The sequence below is a fragment of the Pan paniscus genome, chromosome 9, assembly GCF_029289425.2.
Source record: "Pan paniscus chromosome 9, NHGRI_mPanPan1-v2.0_pri, whole genome shotgun sequence".
NCBI lineage: Eukaryota > Metazoa > Chordata > Mammalia > Primates > Hominidae > Pan > Pan paniscus.
In genome coordinates, this window is record NC_073258.2 from 34,991,737 (window position 1) to 35,004,452 (window position 12,716).

At 37.9% G+C, this 12,716-nt stretch overlaps 1 protein-coding gene across 1 annotated transcript in view; it reads right to left on the reverse strand.

The window, feature by feature from the left end:
• Positions 1 to 12,368, reverse strand: part of CCDC73 (coiled-coil domain containing 73) — a 192,522-nt gene extending 180,154 nt beyond the window's left edge. Inside the window, exon 1 of the mRNA XM_008955871.4 lies at positions 10,717 to 12,368. The gene's annotated coding sequence lies outside the window, so the exon portion shown is untranslated. The remainder of the gene's footprint in view (positions 1 to 10,716) is intronic.
• Positions 12,369 to 12,716: the final 348 nt, after the last annotated feature.

Sequence of the window (12,716 nt, forward strand, 5' to 3'; positions counted from 1 at the left end):
AGCAGATTCAGTGTCTGGTGAGGTCCTGCTTCCTGTGTGCTCACATGGTGGAAGGGGCGAGGAAACTCTCTGAGGCCTTTTTATTTTATTTTATTTTTTTTTCCTGGGGTCTTTTCATAAGGGTGCTAATCCCATTCAAGAGGACTCTGCCTTCATGACCTAATCACCTCCCAAAGGCCCCACCAAATACTACCACACTGGGGATTAGGTTTCAACGTATGAATTTGGGGGAGACACAAATATTTATTCTATAGCAATCTTGCATAGGCAAGAAAGAGAGGAAAGGAACCCTAGCATGGTGAAGGAGGACAGCAAGAGGACACCTGTACGAAGACAGAGAGCAACCAGTCCAGATTAAAGTGGTTTAATAGGCTCTGGCGGCAACTTCCTCAACACAATGATATTAATAGATTATCAACTGTTTTTAAGTTACTCATAAAAGTTTTAGGTAACTGAGAGAAGTCTGGGGTTGAATTAGTAATTAATACATTAAAAAGAAAGCAGGCCAGGCACAGTGGCCCACGCCTATAATCTCAGCACTTTGGGAGGCCAAGGTGGGCAGATCACCTAAGGTCGGGAGTTCAAGACCAGCCTGACCAACATGGAGAAACCCCATCTCTACTAAAAGATACAAAATTAGCCAGGCGTCGTGGTGCATGCCTGTAATCCCAGCTACTCAGGAGGCTGAGGCAGGAGAATCGCTTGAACCTGGGAGGCAGAGTTTTGGTGAGCCAAGATCGCGCCATTGCACTCCAGCCTAAGCAACAAGAGTGAAAGTCCGTCTCAAAAAAAAAAAGAAAGCAATGGGGAAAAATAAGACAATCCAAGGTGGTAAGGAAAAATAATCACAGAATATTACAATAGTTCAGCTGTGAACCACATTTATGATTATGTTATTACTCTGCTGATATAATAAAGAGTATGCTACAACTGTTTATGGAGGATGTGAAGAAGGAGAAGTTAGAGCAAAAGACAAAAGAAAGTTAAATCCTTAGTTTCCATCATGGGAAGGCATTAGATAATGGGTAAAACTGGAAAATCAAGAAGTATCATTTACAAACATACTATTTAAAGATATGGAAGTAAATGTCTAAAGTATCAGCTAAAATAGCTTGAAGTAATTGCTCTGAAAAGGAAGAAATGGCAGGAGAGATCTCTTTTTCTGAACAAACTTTATTTTAAGAAAAGTATAAATGATTTTGTCCTCTTCATTCTCCTTTTCTATAAGCAGTGTAAATAACTTATATAATGGAGGAGTAAATTTTATTGTATATGTTTTAAGTTGGTACAGAACCCTTAGACTAAGATATATGAAATCAGTTTAGTTTCTTATAATGATAGAACAGAACAGGCTGGGCACGGTGGCTCATGCCTGTAATCCCAGCACTTTGGGAGGCCAAGGCAGGCGGATCATTTGAGGTCAGGAGTTTGAGACCAGCCTGGCCAACACGGTGAAACCCCATCTCTACTAAAAATTAGACAGGCGTGGTGGTGGGCGCCTGTAATCCCAGCTACTTGGGAGGCTGAGGCAGGAGAATCACTTGAACCCGGGAGGTAGAGGTTGCAGTGAGCTGAGACAGCGCTACTATACTCCAGCCTGGGCAACAAAGCGAGACTCCATCTCAGGAAAAAAAAAGAACAGAACAGTGTAGATTAAACTAGAATAGACCAGCAATCTCCTCACATATGGTAAGTTTTATAAAACTCTTGTTTTAATTTTATGTAAATGTAAATACATATAAGTATACCAGATTACAATGTGAAATGTATTTCTTACAGTGGATCACTGTCAAAAAAAGTTTTACGATGCTGTTACAGACAGCTTGACAAGGTGAGAAATGCACCAGTTTTTCTTTTATTTTTTGTTTTTGTTTTTTTGACACAGGATCTCACTCTGTCACCCAGGCTGGAATGCAGTGGCGTGATCACAGCTCACTGAAGCCTTGACCTCCAGGGCTCAAGTGACCCTGCCACCTCAGCCTCCCAAGTAGCTGGGACTGTAGGCATGTGTCACCATACCCAGTGAATTTTTTATTTTTTTTAGAGACAGACAGGCTATCACTATGTTACCCAGGCTGGTCTTGAACTCCTAGGCTCAAGCAATCCTCCTGCCTCGGCCTCCAAAGTGCTAGGATTACAGGCATGAGCCACCATGCCTGGCAGAAGTGCACCAGTTTTGAAGTTTTGTGGTAAAGTACAGATTTTTGTTATGTGCTTTTGAAAAAGAAATATGCATTTTTGTAGCTTCCTATAACAGAATCCACAACAGATATGGATTAAAATTCTATCTCCTCTTACTAGCTGTGTGACTTCTCACACAGAGGAGGTTTCAGTTTCCTCATCTATTAATACCAGGGATAATGATACTTATTTCACAGGATGTGATGATTAAATTAAGGTAACATATGTAAAGACCTGGTTTTACATAAGGGTTCAGAAACCAGTGAAGAAGAAATGTAAATGCTTATATGTATAAAACATGCTGATGCTGTTTTTGTAATTTTAAAAAGACATGTAATATTTAATTTGAAGCTTCATCTATATTTTACTTTTAACAGATCAAAATATTCTTACACTTCAGTACTGCTTTTATTACAGAAATATCTAAAAATGCATACGCCTTCCCCTATCCTGAAACACAATTTGAATAAACTCCAACAGTGATTCCATATAGAAGGGTTGCCATTAAGAAATGCTTACTGAATCTTTATTTTTAACATTTGGCATAAAATAGTTACTAATGAACTTTTGTAAGTAGTTCATTTATTTATAGTAATTTATAACAATAAATCTGTTATTTATAATACTAAGGTATTTATTATATAATTATAATTAATAAATATATTATTTATATATTATAATTATATAATAAATATATTATTTATATTTATAACATACTTGTTATTAATAAATATTTAATTATTAAAATATATGTTAAAATAAGGCCAATATAATATTATAAAATGCTTAAAGCATCATTTCAGCATTCATCATATTATTTATTTTATATAAGTATTACAAGCTTTTTTAAATGCTTTTTTTCAAAAGTACAAAATAAAAATCTATATTTTTCACAGTTTAAGAGATATAAAGGCTTTTATGTCTTTGGAAGTATTTATTAAAAATTACATCTTAAATACTCTACAGTGGAAAGTAAGTTAGCCTATAATCCTGATAGGGGTCAGAGTAATAACACAGAATGGACAAATTACACTGTCATTCTACTTAAATTATTTAAGTTATTTAATTTGACCTGTAGATAGTCTCTTGTCTTCTCATCATGCCTGACTTTTAAGTGGGAGGTCTTCATTCATGATGATCCTTTAATGGAAGCAAAGCTTTCTCCATTTAACCCATGCTGTTATCAATCATGTACAGGGATAAATGAGCCTGTAAGATTTTGCCAGTATCACAAATGACACTGTGACCTGAGGCCAACATCTTTATTTGCTTCTCCAGTGATTCACTTCAGCAGATATTAACCAATTTTATAATCCATGAAAGGCAAAATTAAAGGACACCATCCATAAAACAGAATAATTCCTATCAGCAACAAAGTGATGTGTATTATCTTATAAATTATATGGCCATACAGTGTGGTAATGTAATGAAGTAAAGATGGTAATAACCAAATGCCTAGGGCAAACGCTAATATGCATTTAATCACACAGCATGAAGCCATTTGTCACTACAGTTGAATGCATGTGTACATAAAATACGAGTCACGTCCTTATTGTTATACTATAACAGCATCAGTTTCACACTATGCTTTGACATTAGCTAAAACATTCGAAGAATATAAACACAATTGTCTTTTTTATATTTACAAATATAAAAAATTTTTGATTTTTCAGTAACTAAAACATTTTTCCCAAAAAAATTATTTGGTAAAGAACCATAAGTTTCAAGTTGCTTTTTTCTTAAATATCACATAAGTTGGTTTCATCATATTGTCTTTTATTCTTGTGAATACTCTTATAACTTGAAAAGAATGGCAAATTAGTCCTATAAGCCTGTCTCCTTCATACATAATTATTAATTTAGTATGTAAATGTAAAATATGGATGGCATTTGTCACAAAAAGTGAATCTTTGTGTGAAAAATTATACCCATTAATTATACACAAGCTGGTGCATGTGTAGAGTAAAAAAGATACAGAACAATCAAAATATGATCTAAAAACATATAAACATGAATTATATGATCTGGGATTGCTACAAGATTCATTGAGAACGTCCTTAACTCCATCAGGACCTTTTATAATCTAATAAAATTATAACTATTACATTTCCTAAGGTATACCCCCCAAAAGTAAAGAACTGAAAGATCTTTTATGTCCCATATAGCACAAGTGCCAAGCTGGAACTGATTACACTTACACTCATCAGATTCTATCTTGTAGTAGCAAAAGTTGCCTTATCCGTTATACTGCAAATTCCTTGACCAATGGCCAAGTCTTCCACACTTTTGTATTCTCATACTGCCAGATATAATAATTTACAAAAGGCAGGCACTGAATTAATTTTTGTTGCATTGATTATACTGAATTGATCACTCATATCCTTTGGAAAAGGCAAGAGAAGGATACTTGAAAACCATGAATCAAAGGCAGCATGTACAATCAGAGTGTTTCCTATAACTGTGATAGATAAACTTTTAGAAGGATATCACAAAGCTAGAAAGACTAGAGAAGAGCAATAAAGGAAGAGTATCCATATACTGATTTTTAAAAATTAATTAGACTTCTCATATACAGACAATAAAGAATAACAATGATGTAATTCAATAAATCTTTCTGTTTAAGGAACTACAGATGATACAAATTTGATGGTACAAATCTTTTTTTTTTTTTTTTTTGAGACACGGTCTTGCTCTGTCATGAAGGCTGCAGTGCAGTGGTGTGATCACAGCTCACTGCAGCCCCGACCTCCGGAGCTCATGAGATCCTCCCACCTCAGCCTCTCAAGTAGCTGGGACTGCAGGCACATGCCACAACACCCAGCTAATTTTTGTATTTTTTGTAGGGATGGGGTCTCACTATGTTGCCCAGGCTAGTCTGGGCTCAAGCGGTCCTCCCACCTCAGCCTCCCAAAGTGCTGGGATTACAGGCATGAGCTACTGTGCTTGGCCGAGTTAATCTTAATCTCCAGGTATTTACAATCTAGAAAAATGGACAAAGCACTTATACAAATTAGTTTAACTCAAGGCATGGTAACACCAGGCATAAAACAAAAGACATGGTAGATAAACAAAAAAGGGTGCTATAAGTGTTCAAAGAGTTCAAAGTCATGGTGCCCAAGCCTCATTCACTTTATCTGTAAAATAAGAATGCTAAACTAAGTTTAATTTTTATATTGTTAACTTTTAAACATACTATCCCATTGCAAAAATAGTTATAATTTCAACAGCAAATTAGATAAGATAGTATCTAGTGCAATTCTAGCTGTCAAATTCTGATCTAATTAACCTATGGAGATGAGATTTTAGGCTACTTATAATTCCAAAAACAGTTAATGGAGAAGGATTTTTAGAAACATAAAGATTAAATGCTTAGCCTTAGGGGGAAAAAAAGGGAATAATATTCCTCTCATTCTTAGCGACTACAGTGAAGGATAAGGTGAAAGGGCCACAGTACAAAAATCACTGAGTTTCCAAAGAGATCAGTTATAAAATCAAGTGCAAACCTGACCTTGTTAAATAAACTTCAAAATACCAGAAGAAGAAACCTAAATCCAATATTAATGTAAGCAAATAAAGGAAACAAAGAAAAATGTATTCGTTCATTTAACAAACATTTATTGAGTCTCTTCTATATTCAAAACGTAGTGATTTTTTTAAAAATACAGACACCCAGGCTGGGGGTGTTGGCTCAGTCCTGTAATCCCAGCACTTTGGGAGGCTAAGGCAGGAGGATCGCTTGAGGCCAAGAGTTCAAGATTAGCCTAGACAACATAGTGAGACCCACATCTCTACAAAAAAACAAAAAAATTCGCTGGGTGTGGTGGTGCACACCTGTAGTCTCAGCTACTCAGGAGGCTGAGGTGGGAGGATCACTTGAGCCAGGGAAGTCAAGGCTACAGCTAGCTATGATCATGCCACTACACTCCAGCCTGTGTGACAGAATGAGACCCTGTCTCAACAAAAAATAAATACGACACCTTCTTCTCAAAGAACTCTAGTAGAGAGATACAGATATACAAAATAATTATAATACAATGTGATCATGTGTGAAGATGGACACCCAGCATGAGAAAATCAGGGGTGGCTTGGGAAGGTCAGTCAGCCTGAGGAAGGTGACTTCTGGGCTGAGATTTAAAATCTTAAAAGACAAGACATTAGTAAAATGAAAAATTAGATAAGGGTATTTCAGAGGGAAAAACAGCATAAGTAAAGGCAGAGATGGAAGAAACATCATTTTAAATGAGGAACTAAAAGTAGTGTAGGGAGATTGCAGTCTAACAGGTAAGGCTGAGAGAAGATGAGATGAGGCTTGAGAAGCAGGCAAGTCTTAGGGGGTCTTTTATGTTATGTTAAGGAGGCTGAACTAATACCATCACATATTCTGCTCTATTATACCAAATGCCTTGCCATATATTCTCTGTTTAAACATATTTTAAAATCAGATCAAATTCCATCTCCTCTGAAGATTTTCTTACAAATCCCATTCACACCAATTTCTCCTTTTCCGAACTATACTTATTGTCAGATCATATGGTTAGCACTTTATTCTGTATATTGCCCCATTCTGTTATTGTCTATTCCACATAATTTTGCACTTTATTTATCCATTTATAATACTGCCCATAAATAATGTTATTTTTTCATTAACTGTTTCATGTTTGAAGAAGGCTTATTAACCTCCAAGTGAGGAAAAACCTTGAGAGCATAGTGAATACTTGATAAACATTTTATTAAATTGCTATAAATTATATAAAATTACAAAAACCACTTTTAGTTTCTTAAAATATTTACACTATTATGAGTAAAACATTCTCTATTCATACTAAAATCTTTACCAAATTTCTCCTTGTTTTAAGAAACAGAGGGAAGATTATATATATAAATTTTAGAAATTTAAAAATAGTTAAAACATGAACTGTATATGTGTGAAGAGATTGAGAGAATTAGATATTATCTCCGTAAAGATCATTATGAAACTATAACATAAAATAAGCTACTAAATGTACTATAAATTCAACCAATCTAAGGCAACATACCAGAGACCTTTGGAACAAGTACATAAACACTAGTTTGAGCCATCTTATAAATAAAATGTAGCAAAATTCTTTAAGGATTTTATAAAACACAACTTTTAACTAAACTAAACTCCAATTTTTTTCAAATACAAAACAAGAATTGCCAAAATAGCTTAATAAAGTTGAATCCAACACAGCTAGAAATGTACTGCTCATTGAACTTAACTGAAAATAAGTTTTAGTTTTATATGAAATTAATCAGTGCCAGAAAATCTCATAAAGGTTTTTCTTGTTACTAACAGAAAATTTCCACGGGTCATCAGGAAATTAAGAAAGCTGAATGACTTCCTGATGTGTTTCTCTGTCATGCCAATATTAGCAAATAAACGAATTAGGAAAATGACATCAATAATTTACAATAAAAATTTTCACCTAAATGTACATTACAACAAAAACATTTCTGCCTTAATTATCTACATGATTATTTCCCAAAGTATGTTCTAAGGGGCACAAGGCCCACAAGATACATTTCTAAAAACAGGTTCCACAGTCAAATAAATCTGGGAAATCCCATACACTAACTCCCCATTTCAGAGATAAGCAGTCCCATTAGCTTTGTTGGAGCCTGTTTAACTTTAATCCGTATTTCCCAAGTTTACCTTGATCTTGAAACACTTTTTTTCATAATTTATAAGACAAGCTAATATTCTGGGGAACATGTATTCCAAAGAACATACTTTGGAAAATTCTAATCTACAAAATTGTTATATGTTCTTCCTTCACTAGTGGCCTAAACTGATTGTAAAGAATAATTTCCCAATTAAAAAAACACTGTTCTCAGCCAGGCGTGGTGGCTAATGCCTGCAATCCCAGGACTTTGGGAGGCCGAGGCAGTGCAATTGCTCGAGCTCAGGAGCTCAAGACCTCAAGACCAGACTCAGCAACATGGTGAAACCCCATCTCTACCAAAAAACAAAATCAAAAAGTATCCAGTTGCGGTAGTGTGCTCCTGTAGTCCCAACTATTCAGGAGGCTGAGGTGAGGGATCACTTGAGCCCAGGAGGTGGAGGCTGCAGTGAGCCAAGATCACGCCACTGTACTACAGCCTGGGCAACAGAGCCAGACCCTGTCTCAAAAAAAAAACCACACACACACACACACGCGCGCACACACACACACACACAATCCCCACCACTGTTCTCATTCAACTGTTACCAGGACTGATAAAAGAACATAATCCATCAACAAAGACATTTACCATTGAATCAATGACTTCTTTCAACTATAGCCCTAACACAATTTCCCAAAGTGTGTTCCATTAATAAGCACAGCACAAAAAAATAGGACCCCACGGTCTAGTGCAGTAAAACTGTAGACTGTGACTCATTCATGAGTCAAAAAATCAATGTAATGGGTCTTGACCAGAATTTTTTTTTTTAATGAAAGGCTAGACTAGTAAAAAATAAAATAAAAAACATAAGTGTACACTGCTTATGGTAAAGGTAAGTATTGACTCATGTGTAAGTATTTACTCATATGGTAAAGCTAAGTATTGACTAATGTCGGCTGTAATCAGAGAAGTTTAAGAATGCTGTGAGTTCAAAAAAAGTTAGGTTAAACAAGTTCCTTCACTGCAGGACATTTTAGAGTCCTTAAATGAATTCCAAGAGTATTTTTGGCCACAGAAACCTTTTTTTATTGAAGCATCTCACAGGACTAGTGCTCCCTGGAACACAATTTAGGAAATACTGTCTTTTGGAAACGGTGTACCTCCAACTGTCTTGAGGTACACTATATAAATAACAGTGCCCAATTTTCACCTCCTTCAGAAAACTCACAGTCAGATTTCTCATCTTAACTATAGCATCCTTCACAATTTGATCAAACTTGCAATAACTTTAATTTGGTTAGCATGAAGTAGTGGTTAAGCATCTGGGTTTCAATTCTAGCTCCACCACTTGTCGGCTGTGTAATCAGCCTTGCATTGTTATTTAATCTCTTTCCCATGGTTTTCCCATGAAGTGTAAGGAGAATACTGGGAATACCTATGGTACAGGGTTTGGGGTTTGTTTTTTTAGGATTAAATGAGATAATTTCCAGCCCCTGGCGTGTAATAAGCATTCCACATATGATATCTATTACTATTAGAATAACACTATCACCGCACCTGTACAGTTATTACGGGATACACGGCCAGAGCGAAAGAAACTAAAAACCCTATGCTGCCGCCTGGTGGACACTCGGAATTTAAAAATCTGTCATTCGCTTCCTTCCTGACACTACGATATGAAGCCGTATGGAAATTAAAACGTTTTCTCAAGCTGCATTAACACACTTTATAAATCATCAAAGTGGGGAATCTAATTTTCCAAAACTTAACAACTACCCCCAAGGCAACTCTGAAACCAGGGAGAGTTGTAAAGACTCAAATTGGCCTAAGAAATGGCTGAGAGAAGACACCAGTGAAGGATTACAGAGGAAACTCCATCCACAGCGTATTTGCTGATTCTCAGGTTGGGATATTTCAGTATAGGTTTTTTCTTCAAGGTATAAAACAAAGAGAGCCATAGGAATTTATCACAACTAAAGCAAAATAACCAATAATCATCAATTCGAGGATCTCAATTAATATAAGCAGAAGACTCCGTGGAATCTTCACATTTTCTTTCTAAAAGAAGTGCAGTGATCATAAAGGTTCCCATAAATGACTTAAGGGTTGTCACTTATTTTCAGCAGCAAAGTGAAGTGGAAGATTGCAGCAATGACATGAATAATTTATTTTATTTTATTTTATTTTTTTTAGACAGAGTCTCGCTCTGTTGCCCAGGCTGGAGTGCAGTGGAGTGATCTCGGCTCACTGCAACCTCCGCCTCCCGGGTTCAAGCAATTCTCCTGCCTCAGCCTCCTGAGTAGCTGGGACTACAGGTGCCCGCCACCACGCCCGGCTAATTTTTGTATTTTTAGTAGAGACGGGGTTTCACCATGTTGACCAGGCTGGTCTCAAACTCCTGACCTCAGGTGATCCGCCCGCCTCGGCCTCCCAAAGTGCTGGGACTACAGATGTGAGCCACCGCCCCGACCAAATAATTTATATCTAGAATTCAGCATTATCAGGATTAGCAGGGCAGTCATTTCATTCCCAGTGAGATTCCATTTAAATTTGCTCGTGCAAGGCAGTTTGGGAGAAACAAAATTACCAGCAGAATGAAGAAAAAATAGAGAAATGTCCCTGGGAATTTACACACTTCTGCAACTGCGCTAGAACTTTCGCACTATACTTAAAACATTCTGCAAAAAGTAACGTTCACCAAAGAAAAAGTCGAGATTCACCAATAACAGTTCCAAATGTTGCTAACTCTGAGCGGTCAGAGTTGTTTGAGAATTTTCAGAAGAACAATCGACATGATTGCATTGCATTCATAAGGCAAATATGAGGTTTAAAACAAAAACCACCACCACGCAAGGCACATGTACAGAAGGCGCTTCTCCACGATGAACAGACGAGACCCTCATGACTCACCCGCAGTCTCAATCCTGCCCAAGCAGAGATCCAGATGGAAGCCTCAGTGTGGCTGCTTCTCCGGGGTCGGGAGCGTGGAAGATTCTAGACACAGCCCAGCAGTCAGGAGGCTCCAGGCCAAAGCAGCCCCTTGGCAACCAGAGCAAGGAAGGGTAGGTTAGGCAGCTGGAGGTGCAGGGCAAACCCGTAAGTGGACCCTGGATGAAAAGATTAGGGCTGCTTCCTAAACAGCCCCACTACACGCTTGTGACTGCTCCGAGTTACCTCAGCGAAGCGCGCCTCTAGCTCCTGTTGGCCCTTCCGGTTCACCTTTTCCCGCCCTAGGGCACTTCCGGCTTGAAGGTCATTAGCCTAAGATACGTGGGTAATCTTGAGCATCTGGGGCAAAATGTGATTGATTTTATTTTCTTTTTAAATACAAGCTTCGGAAAAGATACCTGGATATTTGATGTTTTTCCTTAAGTACAACATGTATTGGCTTATATATTCTTTTTTGTTTTTGTTTGTTTTCGGTTTGTTTTTTTTGTTTGTCTTTTTTTTTTGAGACGGAGTCTCGCTCTGTCGCCCAGGCTGGAGTGGAGTGGCGCGATCTCGGCTCACTGCAAGCTCCACCTCCCAGGTTTATGCCATTCTCCTGCCTCAGCCTCCCGATATATTCGTTTTTTTAAAAAAGTCTTTGGAAAGATGAAAGAAAAACGAGTAAGTGTTACCTGTGGGAAGCAATGGGAAGTGTGTGGATGGGAACAGGAGAGAGAGGGAGACTTCACTGAATAGCTTTTTATACTTTTTGATGTTTGCTTCATGTGAATGTGTTATTAATTCAAAAAATAAATGTTAGCCGGGTGTGAGGGTTCACTGGCTCATGCCTGTAACCCCAACAATTTGGGAGGCTGAGGTGGGAGGATTGCTTCAGGTCAGGAGTTCGATACCAGCCTAGGCAACATGGTGAGACCCCCGTCTCTACCCAAAAATACAAAAATCAGCTGGGCATGGTGGCGTGCGGCTGTAATCTCAGCTACTTGGGAGGCTGAGGCAAGAGGATAGATTGAGCCTGGGAGGTCAAGGCTGCAGTGACCCAAGACTGCACCACTGCACTCCAGCCTGGGCAATGGAGCAAAACCCTGTCAAAAAAAAAAAAAGAAAAGTTGCTTAATTTTTAAAGTGACATAGAAAAAAAACTGTAGTTCTAATTATACTGATAATCACACCTATTTTAAGCACCTAACTAATGATATGTTTCAGTATGTTATGTTGAATAGTCATTCAATAAGAATGTAATATGTTTCAGGCCTACATTGTTTTTGCATGCTACCAAAATGTAAAAGAAGTGGTTCCTGCCCTCAAATTTTTTTTTTTTTTTTGAGACAAAGTCTCATTCTTGTCCCCCAGGCTGGAGTGCAATGGCACGATCTCAGCTCACTGGAACCTCCGCCTCCCGGGTTCAAGCGATTCTCCTGCCTCAGCCTCCCGACTAGCTGGGATTACAGGCGCCTGCCACCACGCCCGGCTAATTTTTGTATTTTTAGTAGAGACAGGGTTTCACCATGTTGGCCAGGCTGGTCTTGAACTCCTGACCTCAGGTGATCTGCCCGCCTTGGCCTCCCAAAGTACTGGGATTACAGGCATGAGCCACCGCAGCCGGCCCCCCGCCCTCAAATTTTTAACCACGTTTTCCAGTAAAAATCTGTCTGGAATTCTTTTTACTCCTTCCCTTTCTCCAAGCGTTTGCCCAGATGTCACCTTTTTAGGGACAGCATTCCTAACTACCCCATAGTAACACCCATGCACATCCCTTACTTTGACCCCACCTTGTTTTATTCTCTGTAGCACAATCACCATCTCGTCTGGTATATTTATTAACTGTATCCTAGGACACAAGCTTCGTGAAAACAGAGATGAATTTTGTTCACTTGCTTACCAGAATCTAGCACAATGCCTGGCATGTAAATGCCAAATAAATTCATATGAATGAATAAATGGACTATGACCTTTCAATTTGG